At 39.8% G+C, this 25893-nt stretch overlaps 1 protein-coding gene across 1 annotated transcript in view; it reads right to left on the reverse strand.

The window, feature by feature from the left end:
• Window positions 1–25893, reverse strand: part of Slc14a2 (solute carrier family 14 member 2) — a 450072-nt gene that overhangs the window by 269903 nt on the left and 154276 nt on the right. The window contains exon 3 of the mRNA XM_028871987.2: window positions 11270–11314. The gene's annotated coding sequence lies outside the window, so the exon portion shown is untranslated. The remainder of the gene's footprint in view (window positions 1–11269; window positions 11315–25893) is intronic.

A 25893-nucleotide genomic window follows, 5' to 3' on the forward strand; every position in this document is an offset into this window, starting at 1 on the left:
ACATAAAAACTCCTGAAGAATAGGTTAATAAAAATTTTAAATGAACAAAGGTTTTGAATAGATCTCTCTCTCTCTCTCTCTCTCTCTCTCTCTCTCTCTCTCTCTCTCTCTTTCTCTCTCTGTACACATACACACACACACACAAATGGTAAATGGATAAATGAAAAAATCCTAATTGTCTTCAATTATCATAGAAATGCAGATTAAAAACTACAATGAGATCTCACCTAACCTCTGTTAGAGACAAACAGCCAAACTAGTGGAAACACATGAACTGTGAACCAATAGCTGAGGAGCCCCCATGGAACTGGACTCTGCCCTCTGGGTAAGTGAGACAGTTGTTTAGCTTGAACTGTTTGGGGGCCTCCCAGGCAATGAGACCAGGACCTGTCCTTAGTGCATGAGCTGGCTTGGCTTTTTGGAACCTAGGGCCTATACTGAGACACTTTGCTCAGCCTTGGTGCAGGGAGGAGGGGATTGGACCTGCCTCAATTGAATGTACCAGGATCTGATGACTCCCCAGGGGAGAACTTGCCTTGGAGGAGGTGGGAATGGGGGGTGGGTTAGGGGGAAAGCTGGGGCATGGGAGGAGGGAGGACAGGGGAATCCATGGTTGATATGTAAAATGAATAGAAAATCTCTTAATAAAAAGAAAAGAAAAAAAAAGAAAAATCCTAATTATCTTCAATTATCATAGAAATGCAGATTAAAAACCACAATGAGATCTCACCTAACCTGTTAGATCAGCTGTTGCCAAAAATTAGTGTTGGAGAGGATGTTAGTGGTATTGCAAATTAGTATTTGGAAAACAATCTGGAGCTTTCTCAAAATATTAAAAATAGAATTAGCATGTTATCCCACAATATCACTACTTGTCACACACTCAAAGGTTTTGAGGTCAACAAATCAAAAAGACACCTATACCCCCAAGTTCACTGTAGAATTATTCACAATAGTCAAGCTATTGAAATAACCAAAGCATCTATCAACAGACAGATTTTTTTTCAACTATGATATTTATACACAACAGAACACTGGCCAGCCTTAAAAATAAAAAATTCTATTTCATGTATGTCATTTGCAATGATATGAAAGACTTTAGAAGACATTGTTCTAAGTGAAATAAGCTAGGCACAAAGAGAAAAAAAAACATGATTTCGTTTATGTGTTCATATTTAGATGCTAATTCATGGAGGTAGAGAATGACTGGTGGTCACAGAAGCTGGGATGAGTTGGTCAGGGGAAACTATGATCAACATGTACTGAGCTATAGTTAGAAGTGTGTCCTATTGTGCAACAAGATGACTATAGTCAATAATAATACATTGTATATAATATGTATAATGCATATTAAAATATTACGTTGTGCCTTTTTAATAAAGGTAATTGTTATAAGTTAAAAATATAAATCTCAGAAACAATTTGAAATAAAAAATTTAGTCTCTCAATGGGTTAACTCTAATTCTTATCTTTAATTCCTGTCTATATTTATTTGAACACATTTATATACTAACAGTTTATAGTTTGCTTCTGTCTTTTATAACTCTATATTCAATATTTAAAAACTCTTCATTAGATGCTTCCATCACATCAGCATGCCTTCTTTAAAGGAATCACCCACATCTGAATGCCCAGGAATCTTCTTTAGGTTTCCAGCCTGTCACCCACGAGATATATTCATGTGCTCCTGTGACCTTCACTTGTCCTCTAAATGTCCCCAGATTGAGTTGATGAGCCTGTGATTTCCTCTATCTTCCATGCAAGTGCCAGGTATTCTGTATAGTGGGCTTCTCAGATGAGAAGCATGGTGTGGAATTCATATTCTTAACTGTTCTCTTGGGGTAATATAAAATAGAGTGGTAGAGCTTAGGATAGCTTTATTTCAATATGTAAATATCTTGAGCTCCAAGCAGGAACTGGTTTACTGTAGCCTACTACTAGAAAGAAACAAGATACTTTCAAATCTGATGGCACCATTTGAAATAATTGTAACTCTTATTACCAATAATGTGTGGGTGAAAGTGTTCTCCAGCTGTAGGTAAAGGCCATTTTAGGCTTGTGGGTTTCTTAAGATGGGAGCAAGATGAGCTTTTGATTATCTAGGATTTTTTATTCATTTGAGCCTTTTCCTAATCGTACACTGTCCTTAAAAACCAGGCCAAAGTTGGGAGTAGTGTTAGACACCTGTAAACCTAGAACTTGGGACACTGAGGCAGGATGGTTGCTTCTGAATTGAGGTCAGCCTGGGATACATAGTGTGCTGACTCATTTTATGTTACTTGACACCAGATAGATTCATTTTGGAAGAGGAACCTGAACTGAGAAAATGCCCCAGCAAGATTGGCGTGAGGGCAAGCCTGTGGTGCATTTTCCCGATTGATGATTGATGTGGGAGGATCCAAATCACTGTGGTTGGTGCCACCGGTGGTCTTGTGGTGCTGGGTGTGATGAGGAATCAAGCTGAACAAACCACGAAGAGCAAGCCAGTAAGCGGTGTTCGTTCATGGCCTCCGCATCAGTTCTTGCCATTAGTTCCTTTGATAATGGACTGTGACATGGGAGTATAAGGTAAAATGAACCCTTTCTTCCCCAAATTGCTTTGGTCATGGTATTTTATCACAGCAATAGAAACCCTCATGAAGACACATAGTGAGTTCAAGACTAATTTGGGTTATGGTATGAGACATTCCCCATCTTAGGACAAATAAACACGCAATTTACTAAAACAGATCAGGTCAAGAATGACTTCCTTCCCTTACAACCCGACCTCAGCTAGGATCCCACTATTCTTATTGTCCCTACTATGGACAACGCATGTATCGTTTATCATGTCCTTCCTACAAACAGCCCTGCATTCTCCTACCCTGACCCTGAGATATTTCATACGTGAATTCATTTCTTGGGACAAATCACTCTGATTCTTCGTGATTGGTGGTCTCCATTACGGCTTGTGGAAAGCTCAGACAACGTTCTGAATTTAAAAATGCACAATGGAGAGAGCTGAGAAACCATGTTCTGCCCTGTGTCCCAAACCCTCTCTCCCCACTTGTCCTCAGGATACCTGAAATTTCCGACCATCAGACTTAAGAGACGTTTCATCCAAATATAGGCATGATTTTGATTGAGAGAGATAACATAATTGTGAACTAATCTGTTCATTCAGTTGTTCTCTCAGAGATTTCCACTGTGTATCTTGTGGCTTGAATATGAAATGCCTTCCCCAGCCTCATGTGTGGAACACTTGGTCCCCAGCTGGTCGTACCATTTTGAGAGGCTCTGGAAACTTTTTTAAAATTAATTTTTAAGATTAGCATACAAAGTAATGAGTTTCATCATAGTATATTCATACATATGTGTTACCATACTTTGTCCTCATGTGCTCACCTCCTCACTGCCCTTAGCCATCCCCTCCCCCACCAGCTGGCTCCCTTTCGTTCCCCAGTTAGTCCATTCTGCTTTCCTATGACAAGCATTCCATTATTCCTTGTAATTTTCCACCTTTTTCAGATGTACTTCTTCCATCTCATGCTCCCCTTTCTAGTTTTGTGACCTAGAAACACACATTCATAAACACACACACATATGCATTCATGTGTAATTTAAAATGTATAATTTTAAATCTAGGTTCGGCATACTTTTTTTTTTTTTTTTTTTTTTTTTTTTTTAAAGCAAACGGTATTTGTTTTGCTGAGTCTAGCTTATTTGGTTAACATAATGATTTCCAGTTACATTAATTTTCCTGAAAACATTTCACATTTCCTTACAGCTGCATAAAATTCCAATGTGAATATATACTACATCTTCTTTACCAGCCGTCTATTGATGGACATCTAGATTGGTTCAATTTCCTGGATATCAGGAATAGTGGAGCTATAAATATGGATATGAGAGTTTCTCTGTAGTTTGTTGATTAGGATCCTTAAAGTCGACACCCAAGAATGGCATAGATGGGTCCTATGGCAATTTTGTTTTCAGTTATTTTCCTTTTGAGGAACAAAGTTTTGGAAACTTTAGGGGGTAGGGTCTGGTTGGAGGAAGAAGGTCACAGTGGGCATGCCTTTGCAGGTTCCCCTGGTCCTCAGTTCCTTTGTCTCTGTCTCTTGCCTGCTCTTTCATGTGGTCTCACCCAACATGGTGGTCGGTCCCCAATGTGCCTAGAAAAATGAAGTCAAAGGACCATGGACTGGAGAGTTAGAAATATGACACAAAACAAACCTTGCCACCTCTCAAGTGTTTGTGACAGGTATTTTATCACAGGGATGTCACAGTAAGTAACATAGTGTGCTTATAGTGTATAAGGCACACTTTTGGCCAGCCTTGCGGCTGCTGTGAAGTACACTCAGGGACTGATCTTGCTTTTCAGGGTGTGGTGGTTCTTAGTTGTCCCCACCATTGTTCGCTGCCTCCTCCCTTTGAAGGATGTAAAAGGGTGAGTTCCATGGGAACATTTACTCATCCTTTGTGTTGCAGGGCAGGTGACTGGCATTAGCTAAAAAGTGGAGACCAGAGTCATGTGTGTTATACTCAGGAGAAAACACGTAAGTGCTTTTATGAATCCTTCCAGACTTGTTTTCTTTCTCCATGGTTATCAGGAATGTATGAGTCAGTGGCTACTCCATTAGTGATGGTCATAACAAAGACTCAAGTGATGGGACAAACTGATGTCCTCCATGTATAAGATATCAGCGAAGGCCCAATGCAAGAGAGCGAGTGGGATGTAGGGAAAATGGTACTTCAGGATAGCATTCCAGAAATAGTTTGAGTTCATGTCTGGAAGGAGATTTGATACTCAGAGGATATTCACGCCGACTAATTCTGATTGAATCACACCACTCTTCCATTAAATAATAAGTTGCTACTTACTGTTTATCGTTTTCTTGGTCATATACCAAAAGGTTGGAATGAATTATCACCCAGGAGCTTAGTATTACCATCATCCCCATTTTACAGACAGGTAAAGTAATCTGTTCCAAGTCTCAGCCAGTTGATGTCATTGTAGAATCAAATCCCACCCACATTGCATGGATCCCACCCACACTGCATGGTTCCTGCTCCTCCCCAGGATTTGCTGTGCTTTTGAGAATGGTGTATTGGAAATTGTGGAGTGGAGGGAGGGAGACTTCAGAGCACATGTTAGCAGGATCCAGTTTCTCTATGAGTGAAATCTTCCCATTGCTGTGGAGCATGGAGCAAGACTGCAGAGAATTGTGACTTGAGCCATAAAGGAGTGGCAAGGGACAGAGGAAAAGCTTGGGCCCATTAGGGGGCACCCTGGCCCTTCAGACTGAAACTTGCAATTGGCTATGTTTTTTCCAAAAACCCTCCTGGGGTCTTTGAGTTTTAAAGACAATTTCAGAAAACAGAGTTCCAACTTTAGAAGTCACAAAAACTGAGCATGTCACCAATCCTCACTCAGCCCCAGCCAGTTTTAACGCTCTTCCCCTTCTATCTGTGGGTTTAGGATATGAAATTTCCATGAGACATTTGACCCTTCACTTTGGGTTTTAAAAGCCAGCCACAAGTAGTTTCCAGCTGTGTTTTTTGAATCAACTCCAGCTAGGCAGATGTCGCTCTTCACTGGGGTCTCCTCATTTAGCCCAGAATAACTCAGCACCATGGCTCTCACCCCCAGTCCTTGGTGAAGAGCTTTTCTATGCTGCTTGGAATCATTCTTGCACATCAAACACAGCTCTCAACTCTGAACCCCAGCAACTTTCTCCTGGCTGTCTCGAACAGTCTCCTTTCCCTCCCAGACACTGTAAGCTCCTTTGAGAAAAGCTTTCTGTTTGGCTCATGTTCCTTAATTCAGGTCCAGGGAACTGGTGGTAGCTAACTAAGTCCTTGGCTACCCTAAGCCTATTTTATCTTCATCTTTCGATGCCACCAACTGAACTGAAACGTGTTTACATAATACTTAATTTTCAGTGTAACTGCTAAATGGTCCTAATCACTGTGTTGCTATATCTGATTCCCCAGTCTTTTGGAGCCATGGACTTGGAATGATTTTAAGTCAGTCCCAGGTTCAAATCATGGCTCTGGAATTTTGACAGAGATGTCTTTAATGAGTCACTTAAACTTCTGCTCTCTTACTTTCAAAATGTGGATACGATAATGACAACCATGTCCTGTTACGTGATGAGAATTAATGACAAAATATCTAGCCCTTCACGCGCATTGAGTAGATACTGTATAGGTTTTTCTAATTCCCACTCGCCATCTATTTTGTTTTCTCCGGAAACAACCTTCTAGTCCTTATCTTTCAAATGGCCCCCTTCCCTCACCCAGCTTGTCCCTACTAAGTCCCTGATTTGTGTATTGGAAACCAGCATCTCAGCAGCCTAGGAAGGGAGGCTGAGCTATGTTTCTGAGAACGTTGTGAGCCAAAGAAGAACACCTTGCCTTGTGGAGTTAACACCAGCCTCACTCCATCGGTGTGCAGCCCATAATTCCTGCAGACGGAAGCTTATCAAGTTGCAGGGAATTTGGTAGCACTAATCAAACATTTGCCGTGCAGCACCTGGGACTGGTGTGTGCTTTAAGATAATGTCTGCCTTCGGATTGGATGCTGGTGATGAGAGCAGTCAATCAGCCCCACTTGGTGGTTACAGGTTTCCTTGACCCACTTAGAGCCTCAGATTCCAGCATGCAGATGTTTTCCAGCTTCTCTTTTCATCTCCAAGGAGAACAATTACAATATCCTAATGTTCTCCTGCCATCCGATTATTCCCGTTTAGCTTATGCATTTTAGTTCATCAATAATAAAAGGCAAGAGAAGCTGCTCATCTCTGCTTGTAGGGACCATCATGTTGGAACGTGTGTAACATTTTCACCTCAGTGGTGTTGCTAAAGAAGGTCACTGTGGAAATTTTCGCCTAATTGCAGACAATTGGTCATTTGGGTTTGCAGCCCTATGCCTTGAACACGCACACACCCTTCTTCACTTTTCTTGTACATTTCCATTTGCAAGACAGATCTGTTAAGGGCCACACAGGGCAGCAGGAGGTCTGACTGGGTGAGGGGGAGACAACTCTTTGTGAGGGCAGTTAGCTACATACCATCCAGCAGAGGGCAGCTGTGCTTAAGAGTGGCCTCCAAATTCTTGTCATTATTCAAAGAGGCTGAGACAAGTTGCCTATGACTTTAGGACATCTTCTGAAGCTCCCAGTGGAGTCAAATAGTGTGATTTCCACCAAAGAACATACACAATTCCAGGAAGCCCTTCAGGGTGGCCCCCACCCCTCCCTCCTGACTGGTTCTATCAGCATTTCTAAGATGCTCTTTACTGTGAAGGTGAAATCTCCTCAATTGCTGGAAGTGGAGCCAGCATGGAGAAGCCAGCAGAGGAACGGATCTGGGTGTTTCTCATACGTTCTAGTGGCCTAGGAGAGAGTGCAAAGCTTTCTTAGGCCTCTCATTTTCAAACGAATGCATTTTACTCCTAATCATAACTTCCCCAAGTAGTACATATGTTAGTATGTCCTGTGCCTACAAGCAATTCTCTTTCCTCTGGTCTCAAGTTAGGGATCATCCTTGATAGTTAAATTTGCTCATTTTCTCAGGATTTCCCCTCGATACTGGCCCCTCTGAAATCATTCTTGCAAATAAATTGCAGGTTAACCTCTTTCATTGTCTCACCTCTTATTATTATCAAGGCTCCTTTAGAGGCTGCAGGAAACTGTGCAAGGGAATTGTGCAAGGGAAAAAAATCAAGGGAATTGACAGGTTCTGATGAGAAGGAAAACAAAGCAGCCTGTCCGAGCGAGCAGAGCCCAGGGGAAGTCACCCAAGTCTATTTATCAAGTTACATTCGTGTAACATCCAGCTGGGATAATGGTTTAGTATGTAACAGTGTGTGGGAAGATTAGGCCTGAATGGAAGATCTAAATTGGATTCAGATCATTACAGAGGATATCAGGCTAGTGAGAAGAGCCCTGGGATACACAGCGCCAGTGATGTGAGAATTTAAGAAAACAAATCTTGTCTATATGAAGATTTTGTTCAGGGTCATCAAAGAAACGGTAGATGGGAGTTCTCCGCGGACTGGGTGATCACTCTGGGTGACCTTCATGCCAATCTCAATCCTCAGCCTCTGTGGTTCTCTGAGTTGGATGTTTTGAGATGCCTCTAGCTGAAGAATTTTCATGTGGTCACTATTCTAGTTCTCTTCCATTGTGACAAACACCATGATAAAAAGCAACTTAGAAGAAAGGGTTTATTTCATCTTACACTTTCAGGCCACAGTCCACCATTGACACAATCAAGGTTGGAGCTCAAGGCAGGAATGTGAAACAGAAACCATGAAGGAATGCTGCTTGCTACCTCACTCACTGGCTTGCTCTCTAGCTCATGCTCAGGTAGCTTTCATGTGCAGCCCAAGTCCACCTGCTTAGGGGTGTTGTCACTCTAAGGAGGTTAGGCCTTCTTACATCAACCATCAACCAAGATAATCCCTTAATTGATGACCACAGACCAACTTGATTTGGGTAATCTCTCAATCAAGATTCTCTCAGATGACTGATTCCAGGTTATGGCAAGTTGACAGCTGAAGCTAACTAGAATGGTCAATATGTTTCATTGTGTTTTCTCAGGTTTACACACACAGATTGCATAGATGCTTATGGAGGAAGGAATCACACGAGATTATGGGAAAAGCAATGTCTGTGAGTCAGGAGACTTGCACATTGGTCCTAGTTTTCTCACTAACACATTGTGTTAAGTTGAATAAATCACCTTTCTTCCTCAGTTTCTAGTTTGCTTTTCAGTCACAGAAGGCAATGTGTAGCATAAATGAAGATGAGAGTCTCTGTCCATATCCTACTCTGTTACTAAATCACCAAATTCTTTCCTATTAACATGGGTACAGAATTCTTTTCAACTCCACATCTGAGAGAACAGTATCAACCCAACAGATCAATTTCTTGGAGAGGGAGCTTTTGTTTTCTTCTCTTCTCTTCTGTTTTTGGGGCAGGGTCTCACTGTATTGGCCTCAAGCTTGCAATTTTTCTACTTCAGCCCTGTAAGTGCTGGAGTTATAAGTGTTCAACATCTTGCTTGGCAAAACATATTTTTTCTAGTTATTAAAACTCTTGACCATCACTAAACTGTACATTCCTAAAGGCTATTTGCAGTTCTAATGTAAATTCATCTCTTACTATATAATACCCCTAGCTGCCATAGTCATAGATACAAACATTCTTCTATTTGTGATGGAGTTAAGTCTTAGTAAATCCATGGTGAACTGAAAATACCACAAGTTGATAATGTATTTAACATACTTGGACCCAAGACCCTCACACCCTCACCATTCATCCATGACCAGGCAGGAGCTGCATCTGCAAGCTCTCTTAGTAAGTGTGACTCAGTTTCCTCAGCACACAGCATTTCTCTCCAGGTCCAGACCCAGCTAGGAGCCATATCAGTATACCCCCTTACTAAGTCAGACCCAGGACTCTTACACTATTGTCACAAGTTCTCTCCCTCCAGTCAGTTGGACATTTTATGCTTATACCCAGGCAGGAGCCTCATCCTCTATCTCTTTTGATTAGCCTTACCCTCATCTCATTCCATCCATCCATGCCACCCTTCTAGGCCCAGGCCCAGGTAGAAGCCGCATCCATGTACCATCTTGCTGAATCTGACTCCACACTGCCCATCTATTCTGTCCTGTCCAGGATTGAGCCATATTTGTGAGTTCTCTCCATGATTCTGACTCATTTCCTTTCTTCCACCTTGCCCACCTCCAGACACAGACCCAGCTAGGAGCTGTATCCAAGTGTTCTTTTATGGAGTTTAAGCCAGACCTCAATCTCCTATTGCCCATCCATATTGCTCCTCTAGGTCCAGGTAGGAGCTACATCAGTGAGCTTTCTTGACCCATGACTCTGTGTTCCTTTGCTGAGTCCTACCCAGGTCTGTGGACTTAAACTGCTCTCCAGTCCTAGGCCTAGGCTTGTCTGGGAGTCACATTCGTGGGCTGTTTCAAAGACCTTGTGTGGCACCTTGTCCCTCATAGACTTTCCATATCAAGGCTCAACTGTAGAGTTGCACCAGGGGACTTTCTCTTCTCAGACTTCACCCAGGGAATCTAATGAATGAAATTATAAACACACACACACACACACACACACACACACACACACACACACACAGAGAGAGAGAGAGAGAGAGAGAGAGAGAGGGGGGGGGAGGGAGAGGGAGAGAGAGAGAGAACATGCAGGAACTTTGGAAATCCATGAAAAGACTAAATCTGTGAATTATAAGCATAGAAGGAGAAGAATCCTAGGTCAATGGTTATAGACCATATCTTAATGAGTTCATAGAAGGAAACTTCTCCAAGTTAATGAAAGATATACCTATAAATATATAAGAAACACACAGAACATTAAATAGACAGGACTAGAAAATTTATTCCTACCAGCATATTAAAATTAAATCACAAAATATAAAGACCAAAGAAAAGGTATTGAAAGCTGCAACATGATAGTCACAAGTCACATATAAAGGAAAACTCATCAGAATAACTGTTAATTTCTCAATGTAAACTTTAAAAGCCAGAAGAGCCTGGAACAATCAATGTACTTCAAGTTATAAAAGACTACAGTGCCAGACTGCTTTACCCAGTAAAACTATCTGCCATAGTTTAAGAAGAAAGGAAAACTTTACATGACATAAATAGACCAAAATAATTCATGTTCACCAAATGAAGCCTACAGAGTATGCTAAAGGTAGTATTTCAGACTAGAGAGAGGGACAAGTCCAACTGAGAGGCTCCATCCAAACACAGCTATAAGTGCTGAAAAATAAAACAGGAATAAAACACAAATAGAAAGACCAACCAACCAATAAAACAAACAAGAAAACAATCAGTAAATACATTTCAGTAATAATTTTAAATCTGAATGGTTTCCACTCATCAATCAAAAGACCCTACTTAGGTCAATGGAGTAAGAAACAAAATTCATCTTTTTGTTGTCTACAAGAAATTCATTTTGTTTTCAAGTACAGTCACCACCTTACAGTGAAAGCAATGAAAAAGGTATTGTAAGCATATGGGGCCAGGAAATAAACAGGCATCCCAATCCTAATATCTGACAAAAGAGACTTCAAACCAAAAGTAATCAGAAGAGATAAAGGACATGTAATTCTGATCAAAGAAACAATCAACCAGGGAGACATTACAATTCGAAACATATATGTCCAAACCCTGGGACACACAACTGCATCAAAAGCATACTACTGAACTTCAAGATACAGAAGAACCATAACTCACTTTTAGGTGATTTCAGGGCCACACTTTCTTCAATAGACAGGTCACCTGGACAGAAGATAACAGAGAAATATTAGAATTAAATGACATACATCAAATGCACCTAACAGATACCTACAGAATATTTTACATAAACACTAAAGAATACAAGTTCTACTCAACAGCCCACTAAATAAAAACACTCAACAACTACATAAAAATTGAAATAACCTCATGCATTTTATTTGGTCACAATGCAACAAAGCTTCAAATCAATGGCAAAGAGACTCTCTAGAAATTATATGAATTCATGTTGATTAAATAAATCAGTATTAAAATGAATGATGAATGGTTATAGAAGTCAAAAAAGAAAGAAAAAAATCCTGAAAGTAAATAAAGATGAAAATACACTATACCAAAACTCTGGGACATATTAAAATGACCTTAAGAGGGAAATTTAAAGTTATAAGTGCCTACATTAGAAAGTCATAATTGAATTAATTTAAATGAATTAATTATATTTAGAAAAATAAAAGCAAATCAAACCCAAATCTAATAGAAATAAATAAATAATAAAACATATCATAAATTGAAGGAATAAAAACAAAACAGTGTAAAGACTCAATGAATCTAAGCTCTGGTTCTTTGAAAAGAAAAATAAAATGTGAAAAGATAAGCAAGATTGACAGACTCTTAGCTCAATTAACCAAAATAAAGAAAGGGGTGACACAAATTAATAGAATCAGGGATAAATAAGAAAACATTACAATAGGTCCCAAAGATTTTCCAAATATTTTAAAGAATATTTTAAAAATTCATATGCCATTAAGCCAGAAAACCTAAGAGAAATTGATGAATTTCTAAGTTATTTCTAAATTCTAAATTTCTAAATTATCTAAACCATCCATGTTAGACTAAAAAGAGATAAATTTAAACAAACTATAAACCAATAAGAGCAAAATAGTAACAAAAGTACTTCTGACTAAAACATGCCCATGTCCAGAGGCATTCACAGCAGAATTCTACTAGACTTTCTTCAAAGATGACTTTTAAAATTAGACCCCCAAACTTTTTCTATGATGCTGGTATTATTCCAAAACCAGGTAAAAACACAACAGGAAAAAAAAAAAAAAAAACACTACAGGACAATATCTCTCATGAACACAAGCGCAAAAACTTCAATAAAATACTTGCAAACCAAATATAGACATAAATCAAAAAGATAATTCACCATGATCAAATTGTCTTTATCCCAGAGGCACAGGATGTTTCAACATAAATAAATAAATAAATAAATAAATAAATAATTTTGAGTACCCATCATTAAGGCCATCTCACACTTAACAAAAATGCCAACAATACGTACTGGAGGAAAGACAACATCTTTGACAAATGCTTTTGGGAACTCTGCATGTCCACATGTAAAGGAAATTAGACCTGTATCACACACACACACACACACACACACACACACACACACACACACACACACACACAATGCCAGATGTCAAAAATCATAATGTGAAATCTGAAACACTGATATTGTCAGAAGTAAGTACAGACAGTAGTCAACAAGTGCAATTTATTGAGAATTCATACCCCAACTTTTGTCCACACAGTGTTGTGGAATACTGGTTGTTTATTCTTGTTATTATATAGTTGATTGGGAAGCTCTTATGACTATATGGCTGATGGGGATCTAGCTTGAGATTGTCCAGCATCTCAAGAGAATGCTGTAATCTACACTGTTATCCTGGGGAAAGATCAGCATTGGCAGTTCAAAATGCAATTTTGTCCAAAGGCTTATCACTCTCATAACCTCTAAAAGTGAAAAAAGAGTTACAAATCATGCACCATATGCAATGGCTATATATATATATATATATATATATATATATATATATATATATATATATAAATGATATATATATGATATATATATCTTATTTCAAAAGAGTCTCCTGAAACAGAAAAAGAGATGTCTGAGGGCTAGTAAATGTCCCTTAGTAATAGAGAGCTTGCCTTCTAGGTGCAAGGCTCTGGCTTTCATCTTTAGCATCTCAAACACATAAAAAAAATGAAAGATATTGGTGTCAGTTAATTTAATTAAAGTATTTAATAAGTGCCTACCATGTACCCAAAGTTTTTATGTTATTTATAGACAGTGTTGGCTTAAAATATAAATATTTCAGATACTAATGATGCTTGACTTAAATTTATTATTATCTATGGAGCATATTATTCTTACAATACATGGTAGGCAATCTCTAGATCCTAAAGCGTGAGTTAAATGTTGTAGAGAATCTGGGAGGCTGAATGGTTGTGAAATATTTTGCAGACCACATCAATTATATAGATTGATACTGGTATAAATGCTGATTTTCCAAGAAGTCTTCTTCTGTACTTTCAGGTAGAATAAAAATCCTCATCTCCCACATCCTGTACACTACTCACTAAATTCTTCTATGAGCTATCTTTTTTTTTTTTTTTTTTGTAAAAAATACAAGTTCTTTTAAATCAAATTTAGTTTTAATTTCTCTTTATATCTTGTGCATCTGGTCCATACTATTTTCAAATGTTACTTGCATTGAGTTTAAACTTTGTCTCCAGTCAGTCTGTCCCACGAAGGGCAAATATTTCATATAATTGGGTCACTGAGAGCTATATCCAAGCCACAAAGGAGAAGAATGAAAGAAGATTCTGACTGACATGCAAAAGTCTTTAGGTGACTAGTTCAGAATCTAGAAGAAAGGGGATATGTCAGAACCCATCCTGTGTCTTTGTGGCCTACTCACTTTGGGGTGACTATGGTCAAGCAACAGTGGGAAATCCATTCAGCAGATCCACCCCCTTTATGACCCTTCATGTTTTAAGTATAAAATAAGATGTTTAGGCAAGGAAATGTTTAATGTTGTCCAAACCTAGCATCCAATAGTATTTTAATTAAAAATAACTATACTATTTTGTTGCTGGAGGGCTTCTCTCCAGGTTCCACCAAACCCCGCAGTCCCACAGCACTATTTATTAAGCAAATGTATGCTAATCATCATTATCTAACTGCATAATACTAGAAGATGGATACAGGCCTGCCATGATTTCCTTTAACAGGGAGTTCAGTACAGTTGGTGGAGGAGATAATTCACTGCCTGTCAAGTGTAAAATACTAGCAGCTTTATTGGGAGCATTTAAGAGTAGGTTCCAGACTTACCCTATGAAGCTACAGGTATGATTTCTTTTCAGTAGGATGGCATCCTAACAATGCTCAGGAGAAATCCAGAAAACCTACAAAGGCTAAATCCTAGAAAGTACAGGTGATCAAGAAACCTCACATTTGTTAAGCAACTTTGGAGCTGACAAAATATCTTAAAAAAAATGCTGTTCAGTTTGATCCCTGATGAAAGGTGAAGAATTATTATTACTGCTGTATAAATGGTATAGTTGGGGTTTGGAGGTGCTTAAAGAATAGAATTAAAAGTGGCAGTGAAAAAGAGTTGTTGCCATATAGTAGCCCTCTCAACCAGTTCATGTTAACTCCCTCTTGAGTATAGCCAATCTCAAAAACTACTAGATCACCTGGCAAGATGGCTCAGCAGGGAAAGGTGTTTACTGCCAAGACCAATAGCCTGAGTTTGATTCCCGAAACTCATGATGGAAGGAGAGAAGTCACTCCTGCTAAGTTGCCTTCCTACCTCCCTGTGTACAGTAGTGCATTCACATTCCCTGATAAATGAATAAACAAGTAAATGTAAAATAATACCAGGTGACTTCTAGCTAAGCTGCTTGTCTAAAAGCTGCATATGTGTGACCCCGTACAGCTAGGGGGAACTGAGTCAGAACAGGGAAAATAAACCATTCTGAAAAGAGAAAGAGAGGAACAACTTGGGGAAGAACCTCAGAAATCTGCAAAGCAAGTCAGAGTATCTGAAAAGTGTAGAGAAAAATACGGTGACATGTAGCTAGAGTTTTCCTGCCATTTCCACAGTCAGGACAAATCTTTGTCAACTGCCAGTCCCACAGCCGCTCAGATCCAACCAAGTAAACACAGAGACTTATATTGCTTACAAACTGTATGGCCATGGCAGGCTTCTTGCTAAAAGTTCTTATAGCTTAAATTAACCCATTTCTACAAATCTATACCTTGCCACGTGGCTCGTGGCTTACCGGCATCTTCACATGCTGCTTGTCCTGGCGGTGGCTGGCAGTGACTCCTTCTGCCTTTCTGTTCTTTCTTTTTTCCTCTCTATTAGTCCTGTCTATACTTCCTGCCTAACCATGGGCCAATCAGTGTTTTATTTATTGACCAATCAGAGCAATACATTTGCCATACAGAACATCCCACAGCAGTGACATACTAAGTAAGTCAAACACAGCTTCATGTAGGTAGTTCCCTGGTGGAAGAAGAGGCAGAAACTGCACCCCAAAGCTATTTCTTTCCTCCCCCTGAGTGGTACTAGGGATTAAACTATCAAGAGTAAGCTGCTCAATAAGAAGATCCCCCAATAAAGCCAGGACAGATACCTAAGCCAACAAATGTACATTGTAATACAGAAACACAAGACATACACACACACACACACACACACACACACACACACACACACACACAGAGCAAAGCACAAGACTCCTTTAAATGATCATGACTTCTCAACTACTGAACTTAAAAGATAATAAAATATGTCAATTGTAAGATGAAGAACTGAAAAGTTTACTGGACAGGAAAGCCAACAGCATGGAGGGGAGAAAATCATCAAAATGAGTAAGTCAGCAATGCGAATGGAAAAGTCAGCAATATATAAGAAAACTCAGCAAGTAAAGTGAGATTTTGCCATTGAAATAGAAATGCTGTGAATGAAAAACTCAAGGCACTAAATGAAAACCATACTGGAAACTATCACCAATAGCCATAACCAAGTAGAACATCAGTGATACAGGACAAGGGCAATGAAATAGCACATTCAAATACCAACAAACTGGGAAATAACACAAGTGTAAGCACACCATCCACGAAGTCTGGGATACCATCAAGAGGTTAAACTCAAGTACCCATAGGAGAGAAAAGAGAGCTGAGAAAGGCACTAATGTCATAGAGAATCATAGAGAATCTGTTCAATACAATTATTGTGAACTTCACAAACCTAAAGAATCAATTAGACATTCAAACATGATTGCTATTCCCAGAAAAATTATATTTTAAATTGACATAGAAATAAGGAAATTTCAAGAGAAGCTTAATGTAAAACCACCAAGCCATAACTGCAGAAGATACTTAACGATATACAGAGGAGAAAGAAAGATAATATCAATTATGAGGGCACAGGAAAGAACAGATTTATGAGAGGAATAGATGAGCCAGGGAGTATGATGGATCATGTCTAGCACAGTAAATCATCAATCTTTTGCTACTAATAAGAAAGGAACAAAGAATAATCCAAACAAAAGAAAAAGGAAAAAAAAAACAACAAAATCAAATAAATTTGTAAATATGTCTCAATAGTAACACTAAACATAAATGGCCTCAACTCACCAAAAATGAGGTACAGACAAGATTACTCTTAAAAATCTCAACCACCTCACTTCCTAGGACCCATGTAAAGGTAGGAGAGAGCCTACTACACAAAGTTGTCCTCTGACCCCCACTCACACATCATGGCACCCCCCATCATATACATATACACACACTATAATGACAAATACAAATTAATCATTTTAAAAGTGAAAAAAATACTCCAAATAAATAACCTAATGATGTACTTCAGGGTCTTAGCAAAAAACAAAACAAAACAAAACAAATTTCAAGATAGTGGGCTAAACTTCATGAAATTGAAACTAAAAGAACAATACAGAGAATCAATCAGGAGAGCTGGCTGTTTGAAAACAAAACAAAAAAATTGACAAAAGCCCTTGTCTAAAACCATAATCCAAAGTGATGATGTGAAATGAAAAGGAAACAATTACCAGAGAGAAAAGGCAGCCTACAGGTTAGGAGAAATTCCTTGCCAAGAGAGGGGGTTAAAATCTAGAATACACAAAGAACTTCAAAGCCAAGCATGAAACAAATAACAACAAAAAAACTCCCAAAATCAGACCACCCAATAAACAAATTTGCCAGTTAACTGAATAGACAATTCTCTAAAGAAAAACTATCAATGGCCAATAACTACTGAAAAAGTATTTAATATTCTTAGTCACCAGAGAAATGCAAAGCGACTCCATTTCTCTCCAGTGAAAATAGCTAGCATCAAGACAACAAAAAAGGACTGCAGATGCTGATGAGGATGTGGAGGAAGAGGAAACTTTTTAGCCTCTGGAAGAATTGCAGAGTGGTGCAGGTGGCTACTATGGAAATGAGTGTGGAGGTTCCTCAAAAGCTGAACGTAGAAGTACCCCATGACCCCAATATTCTGCTCTTGGATATATGCCCAGAGGACTCTAATCAACACACCCGGAGACACCTGTGAATCCATGTTCACTGTTACACCATCTCAACAGCCAGGGAATAGAACCAGTGCAGATAACCATCTACAGGTGGATGGATGATGAAAATGTAGCACACACACACACACAGACACTGGCATTTTGTGCAGCCATAAAGAAAAAAAATGAAATTATGACATCTGTGGGAATATGGATGGAACTGTAGCTCATTATGCCAAGAGAAATAAAGCAGACTTAGCAAAACAAATGTTTCATATTTTCTTTCATCTTCAGACTCCAGATTTAGACGTGTGTGTGTGTGTGTGTGTGTGTGTGTGTGTGTGTGTGTGTGTGTGTGACCAAACTAGAAAACTAGAAAGGAATCCCAAGTGGGAAGAGAGTTTAAAGGAAGATACAAAAAGGGCAATAGAATAGATGTGACGAGGAAACAGAAGAGGTATCTAATGGGAGAAAGGTAACCAGCCAGAATGGGCTGAGGGCATGAAGGGGCGGGGGCAATTTACAGCAAAGAATAATAAACCACATGTGTGAAACCCATTACTTTGCATTCTTTTTTTTTTTTTTTTTGGTAGAAATGGTAACCTCAGACAATGTTATTCTAAGATCACAATAAAGTGAGACAGCAAGCTCACTTTATCTAAAGTTCGGCACCAAGGTCAATTCATTATCCACAACATATCAAAATCCTTCTCTCTTGAATAAAATTAATGACTTCTATGTCTTTGCCAGACATAGTTATGGATGAACCTTTATTTTCACTATAGATACAGTGTTTTGGGAAACATGATCATATATTTGTATCCACTTTATAAATTATATCCATTTTTGTGTGTGGGGGGAACTCATGTAGTGTAAATTTCGCTTCTTCTAACCCTTTCACACTGAGATGCCCTATACTTCCTGTGATGTGTGACGATAGCCTTTGCTATAAAGTGTAGTGTCCTTGTTAGCTTTGTTGTCAACTTGACATACCTGGGAAGAGGAGACTTGACTGAAGAATGGTTCAATCAGATTGACCTGTGGGAAAGTCCATGGGGGCATTTTGTTGGTTGCTAATAGGTACAGAAGGGTCCAGCCCACTGAGTACGATGAGGTGGGCCTGGGCTCTATAAGGCAGGCAGTAAAAGGATAAATCTGGGAGCAAGCCAATAATCAGTGTTCCTCCACGCTCTCTGCTTCACCTCCTGTCTCCACGCTCCAGCTTTGCTTTGCCCTGGTGGACAAGCTGTGACATGTAAGCCAAATAAATCCTTGCTTCTCCAGGTTGCTTTTGGTCAGCAGAATGTTTTTTATCACAGCAACAGAAAGCTAACTAGGTAATAAAATCCAAGTAGGTAAAACTGTTGGCTTGTTCTTCCTGGTCTTTGGTTAGAGATCACAGACAGCTCCAAAAAGATTGAATGGGATTGCCACAGTCACACAACTAGTAAAGAGTTTTCTTTTTCTCTCCAGGCCACTCACACTCGAGGAATCAAGACTAAACTCCTGTTTCCACGGTTGGGAGGGATAGAGAGCAGAGGGGCAGGTATGGGCAGATAATTAAAAGTCAGTGACTTAAAAGAGAGGTAATCATCTTACTCGCTGTTTGAGTTTCTATTGTAAAATTTTGAAAGCCTTTTTAAATCAAATGGTTTCAGCTGAACCATATATTAGTCTGGTGAGGAAGGTGAGGGTGGGTATTAATCTGTCATTTGGCAAGTGATATAGGAAGTGATCACATACAGCTTATTAGCTTGTTAGTGGGAGGCTCTTCCCGTCTCTAGAGGTCAGTGAATGAAATGGAGTACGTGTTTTGAACTCAGTCAAATCATGTGGGAAGGATTTTATTAAGAATGGGTATAAAGGTTTAAAATCACACACAGTGTGAGCAAACAGCTCTTCACTGTTAGTGAAATCTGATGGATGTTGTTAATAGGGGGATGGGCTCAGATTTGAAGGCATTTTATCTAGACCTGAGAACATACGTAGAGCAGCAATGTGTACCTGGAGTGCGCTTGGGTGAGGGTAATGACTCTGCAGAGTGGTTTTGAAACTACGTCAAAGGGGAAGGGTTAAGGCAAGGAGAATAGGGGCCGTTGGTTTGGAGACTGGTCCCACATGCTGGAAATATGAGAGCTGCCTTCAGACTTAGGAAAGGCCATCACACAGAAGAGAAAATAGACTCTCACTACTTTGCTTTGGAGACAGAATTAAGACCAGTGGGTGGAATTTATAAGAAGCCAGCTTTTGGCTCAATATAGGAACTGTCTTTTTAACGTGGAAAACTGCCCAATTGTGTAGATGGCAGTAAGCTCCCATTCCTGAGAGAACTTAAGTATAACCTGGAGGACATTTTGTGGAGAACAGATACAGGGGAAGTCGTGCTCTCCACACCTGTGACTGCTTCATCTCCAACACACCACCTCGACTCTTTCAGATACCGAGTTAGGCACTGGCGCAGGGTAACGATGGTATGAAAAAGTCAAAGATTTGTAAGGTACACTGATTTTTTTCAGTGTTTTTGTTTTAATTTGACAATTGGCTTCTTTGAATTTTAATTTAATCAGCTTTCTGAAGAGTAGTATATCTTCCCAGATTCATTTGATTGATGTGCATATAGACCATATAGTGTATATGTTCCAGGCTCTGTGAAAAATTCGGGGAGTAAAATAGACATAGATTCTCTCCTCATAGATTCTAACAATATCTTAAAATTGAAAGGAAGAATAATATAATAATCTATTTTTAAATTTTTCACAAGCATCAGTAACACATCAGCACACTAATAAGATGGCATATGAAGAAATAAATTAGAATTCAGGACAATTTATGCCCAGTGTTACATACTGCATGATGGATCACTTGCCTCTTAGCATGTTTTCTTAGAGCTGTACAAATCATTTCTAGAAGACTTTGAAGTTGGTTTGTACAAAAAGTCGAGGATGGCCATTCAAGTTCAATTCTAAATGTTAACAGTTCTATAACAGATCATAGCTTCTTCTGAAGGAGCAGTTCTCTAAATATTTTACTCCAGAGACTGAGAATAAAAGAAGCTGTCTTCAGATAACTTCCCAGTAATTCAGCTCATCTCAGTTCATCTCTTAATAGGAACCTTTAAGGCACTACACTAAATACTCCAGAAAAGTCAGAAATAGATGAGACATAGCCCCTGGCCTTAGGAACTTAAAGTTGACTTTGGAACCTACAAATAAATAACTATATTCAAAGTAAAATATCCAAGTGCCTTAGGGGAGAAATATGGAGACAGAGATTGTGTTTCCTTCTGAATTTGAGATGGAAATGCAATTTAATGGACATTTTGGAGGTTGCATACACTTTCATAGTGAATGTGAGGAGCAGGATCTTCTAGGAAGACACAAAAGCAAGACACAGAAATTAGAGTATGTGAGGTGCCTTGGAGAAACAGCAGAGATCCTGCAGTTGGGAGGCTGAGTAGGTAGTTACAAAAAACAGTGGAGCATTGGAGAAAATAGAAGGTTGCATGCCCAGGGCAAGGTCTCAAGTTCAATAGGTAATTGAGAATCATGAAAAGTGCTCAGCAGAGAAGACATAAGGCATTTCACAGATTGGGATGCATTAGAAGTTGGAGTGGCAAGTCAGGTGTCTAGGAAGTGGAGAATATCCAACTGCAGGTAGAGAAGTGACATTGTGAGGAATGAGAGTCCATGAAGCTTAAACTTTGGAATAAATGTGGTAGAGGAAAGGTAAGGACAAGCAAGTGTAAAGAGGATGGGGAGAACTAGGTAGAGAGAAAATGGGGAGGATTGTGCTTTAGATACTAATTTTAGGTGTCTCAAGGACTCCAGGCTGAAAGATTATGTACTTGCAGCTGCAAGCTGGTCTATGAAACTTAAGGTAAAAGTTGAAGTTGCTACCAGGGATTTAAAGGTCACATGGGTAGAAGTCAGTGTCATATGAGAAGATGAAAGCATGGGGAGGGGTAGATCAGTTGGTAAAGTACTTGCAAGAATAGGAGGGTTTTGTCTGTTTATTTTGGCTTGGCATATATATATATATATATTTGAGACAGGATTTCTCTGTGTAACTGTCCTGGCTGTCTGGGAACTAGCTCTGTAGACCAGGCTGGCCTTGAACTCACACAGATCCTTCTGCCTCTGCCTGTGGAGTGCTGAGATTAAAGTTATGCACCACTACCATCTGGCAAGAATGAGTTTGAACCCTAGAACTCCATGTCTTTAAAAAGGCTAGGCATAATGATGTGCACTTGTAATCCCAGTGCAGACAAGGCAGAGACTGGTAGATCTCTGTGGTTTTCTGGCCAATTAGCCTAGCCTACTTGGTGAATTCGAGGCTAGGGAGAGACCCAGTCACAAAAAAGGTAGAAATCACTTGAGGAATGTCCTTGGCCTCTACACATACAATCACATTTGTATATGTGTACTCTTTTCTTACACGTAAGACAATATAAAATTATTAAGAGATTAAGTACAGGGTTTATCAGGAGATTTGAAGGGAATTACATGGTTTTTGAGTCATTACTACCAAGCAGGGTGTAGAAACCAGATAATATGATCAATATATCCATCAGTGGTAGAGGTCAAGGAAGGTCAGAAATGAGCAATGGATTTTGATTTTGGCAATTGCAGTTGCCTTAGTGACTTACAAAAAGCAACATTGATACCAAGTAGAAGAAGGATCCAGGCTACATTGGGTAGTTTGAGCAGAGGAGGAAGTTGTTGAGCCATATTTTAAGGGTGATATGAAGTGATAGAGTACTCTGAGAGGACAGAAGGTTAACAACATGCTTTAGTAAGGCAGGAGAGACAAAAATCCAATTCCAGAAGTGGGTAGAATGTGCAGAGGCTGAAAGTATGAACAAGAGCAAAGAAACAGAACTCTTGCTGTCAGAGTCTTCTATGAACACACAGAGATCAAGGATCTTCAGCCTAGGTGTCTCCATACTCCTTGAACAGGTTGTCATCCTCTCACCCACTAAAGCTGTGTTTTGGCTCACATCATCACCTCCTCTCATCCCAGCACCAGTGAGAGCATTCTTAGCATGCCCCAGCTGGCAATGCTCCCTCTTTTTCTGAACTCCTCTTGCTCCAACAACTAAGGCTCCCTAGAGTGTAGACTCAGACCAGGTTACATTCCTCAACTCTCAGCAAGCTTTAGTGGAACCTGATCACATAGCAAGTCCTTGATACCCTTCTTAGAGTCAGAGTATTAAATTGAGAAAGTCCAAGTACAGAAATTGAGGTTATGAAAGATTCAGGACTTAATTTACTAATTCTATCTTTTATCAAACATTTGAAAAGTATTTATCTGGGGCAGATACTACGAGGATTTCAGGACCTCAAAAAGACAAAACTATTCACAACCTAGTCTTCAAGAAGGAGACAAGCAGCTTGGCAAAATGCAAATTGTACAGTGCAAATGGTGGAGTGTGCGAGATGGGATTGGAGCAGATGTTCTGGTAAGTCACAAGGTCACACACATAACTGTAGTGGGTAGCTGTTCCAGCTTTGACCTCAAAACACTGTCCCTAGAATGACAGCAGGTAACTGCCACACCTGCCTATGACCTGCCCCTGGGGCTGACTTGCCCTTTGAGTGTGGCTGAGAGGGAGTCCCTTAAGACTCGAGGTGTGTACATGTTTGGCACTTCTGGATACCTTGTGCTCCTGGAAGCTGGATGGGACACCAAGCCAGAGTTCTCCGCTGGATGGTACCTCATCTCTCCCAGATCCTGTAACCAACCCCATATTGGCTGTAAGTTATCCCAGAAATAAACCTCTCTTGATTACCAATAAATTATGTAGATTGCCTCGTTAATTACAGTAATACATAACTCAGATGCTAACTATGTCCAGAAAGATGAAAGTAGGGAAGGTCTCTTTGTCCTGTACCCAAAAGGAAGATCAAAGACCTAAGTCTGGCTTATAAACTCTCACTTCAGAGTATGGCCCCAACCATCCAAGTTCATGCCATTACTCTTCAAACATGGTTAATTACTTGATTCAATAACTGATTGCTCTGTCCTACCAACAATTTCCTATTCTATCCTGGTGCACAAATACTTGGACAAGAGCTGCTGCTTGATAGATATTTGGGTAACAGTGAGGCTATTGTTGCCTTTATAAGAAGGGAACACCATGATGGAAGTGGAGAGGTGGCTTAGGATCTGCTGGAGAGAAAGGAATGAGGGAAGAGATGAGGAATATGTACTTAAGGACTGTGTACAGACCCTACTCTGAACTCCATTGATGCTGATAGTTCAGTAGTAACAGCACTTTAAATCTTTTAATTTGGCTCTCTCCCTCCCTCCTTCTCTCTCTCTCTCTCTCTCTCTCTCTCTCTCTCTCTCTCTCTCTCTCTCTCTCTCTCTCTCTCTCTCTTTCTGTGTGACTACTTTCAGAGGAAGCTTCTCACCCCAACCCAGTGTTTGCACCTTCATGGTAACTCACACATGGTTATGCTGTTTGGCACCATATGCTTTAGGCTTGAAGCTTCTTTTCATTTTGTCTTATTGTCCTAGGATTTGGTTCTCTGTATTGGAGGTCCAGCTCAGCAAAAGGATTGAAATCCAAAGAGATGGAAGGGAGGGACAGCTAGAGACAATTTCAACTGAAAGTATGGTTTACAACAGCAGACACTCCAGAAGCAGGAAAGAGTTCTAGTGTGTCAGAGAGGAGCCAAGGCTCAGGGTTTATGGCTGAATTTTGACCTTGGGTTTGCCCCTCACAGTGAATAATCTCACGGGTCCTCTCTGCATTTCTAACTCTTCCTTCTTCAGGTAAGAATTTGGGGGATGAGAGAAAGGCTTTAAGAGCCCTTGAAAGCCCTTTCAACTCTAGTAGTCTCCAGATTGCTAATTAAAGCCCCAAGAAAACTGCAGCTCATCATTATATACATATATATGTGTATATATGTGTATATATATATGTATATATATATATGTATCAAAATATATTTGGCTCTGGCCCCTTAGCATGGGAAGTGGTGGACCACAGACATCACAGCTGAGATATTAATAGATAATTCCAAATGTTATATTTGCATAGATATGGTACTCATTATGCAGATTGCCAATTATGAATTATTTGTTCTTTCCTCTAGGAGAGAGACTGTTTATTTGCAAACTGCATGAGGGTGACTTTGGGTAGCATGCAGACAAGACCCTCATTCAGCAGATCTTTGTGGCACTCTCTGCAAAGGCCTGTGCTTAGGTTCTTAAGGCAGTAGGGGAAGGTCCACTGAGAATGTGAGAAAGAGGAGGGATGCCCAAGCTGAAGACTATAGGCGGACAGCCATCAAAGGTTTTGATGTTAGTATAATCAGATGCCTAATGCAAACAAAGAAATCATCTTACTGTAAGGTACACACTGCAGTGAATCTGGAGCTTTTTGTCCTCAACGGTTTTTTTTTTTTTTTTTCTAGTTGTACTATAACGAAGGTCCCAATCCCCAAACCCCAGCTTTAATGGCATCTGGCCACTGACTGACTATGTAGAGGCACCTTTTAAAGACATTTATTTGGATTGGTCTCACTTCACCTCACCGTTATAGAAGCTCTGAGAATTTACATACTGTTGCCACGCTGGTCTGGTATTCCATCATGGCTGTCTGATGCCGGAGCCTGAGCACTTACCCACTGTACTCTGCTCTTCCTTAGACACTTAGTACTTTGACCAAAGGCCATTTTTCTCAGGGCCACTTATAAACACCAGCCTGAGTTCTCTGGGCATGTTGAACTGGGAACATCTGATATAGTGCCCCCGGTGTCCTCTATTAGGCACTAGGTTACACTTAAGCCTCTAAATCTGAGAGGAGTCTGAAGTTGGCTCCAGAGGGAGTGTGGAAGTGATGAATGCGTTTTTAAGAGGGGAAATGAGGGATGTTTGCAGGAACTTGTTGCTGTGAAGAAAAAGAGGAAGCTGACAGAGTTTCTGGGGGCAGGGTACAAACTGCAGCTAATGTGAAATGGATAAAATCACAGGTCTGGAAGAAGAAAAAAGCTTGAAAACTCCTAATATGCTATCACATCCAATGCAGAGACCCCAAACTGCAGAAGATGAGCATCAGAAGAGATGAGGGAAAGGATATGCTCTTCTTTAGGATGGGCAAGAAGTAGTGAATCAAAAATGTTCATGAATTGCATGTTTCTTGTATGATCGAACCTGGACACCTGCATGTGGCAAACACAAATGTGAACCCTGTTCTGAAGAAGTTGGTCTAGTTAGTTTTATTTCTG

This window comes from Peromyscus leucopus, chromosome 19 (genome assembly GCF_004664715.2).
Source record: "Peromyscus leucopus breed LL Stock chromosome 19, UCI_PerLeu_2.1, whole genome shotgun sequence".
Lineage (NCBI taxonomy): Eukaryota > Metazoa > Chordata > Mammalia > Rodentia > Cricetidae > Peromyscus > Peromyscus leucopus.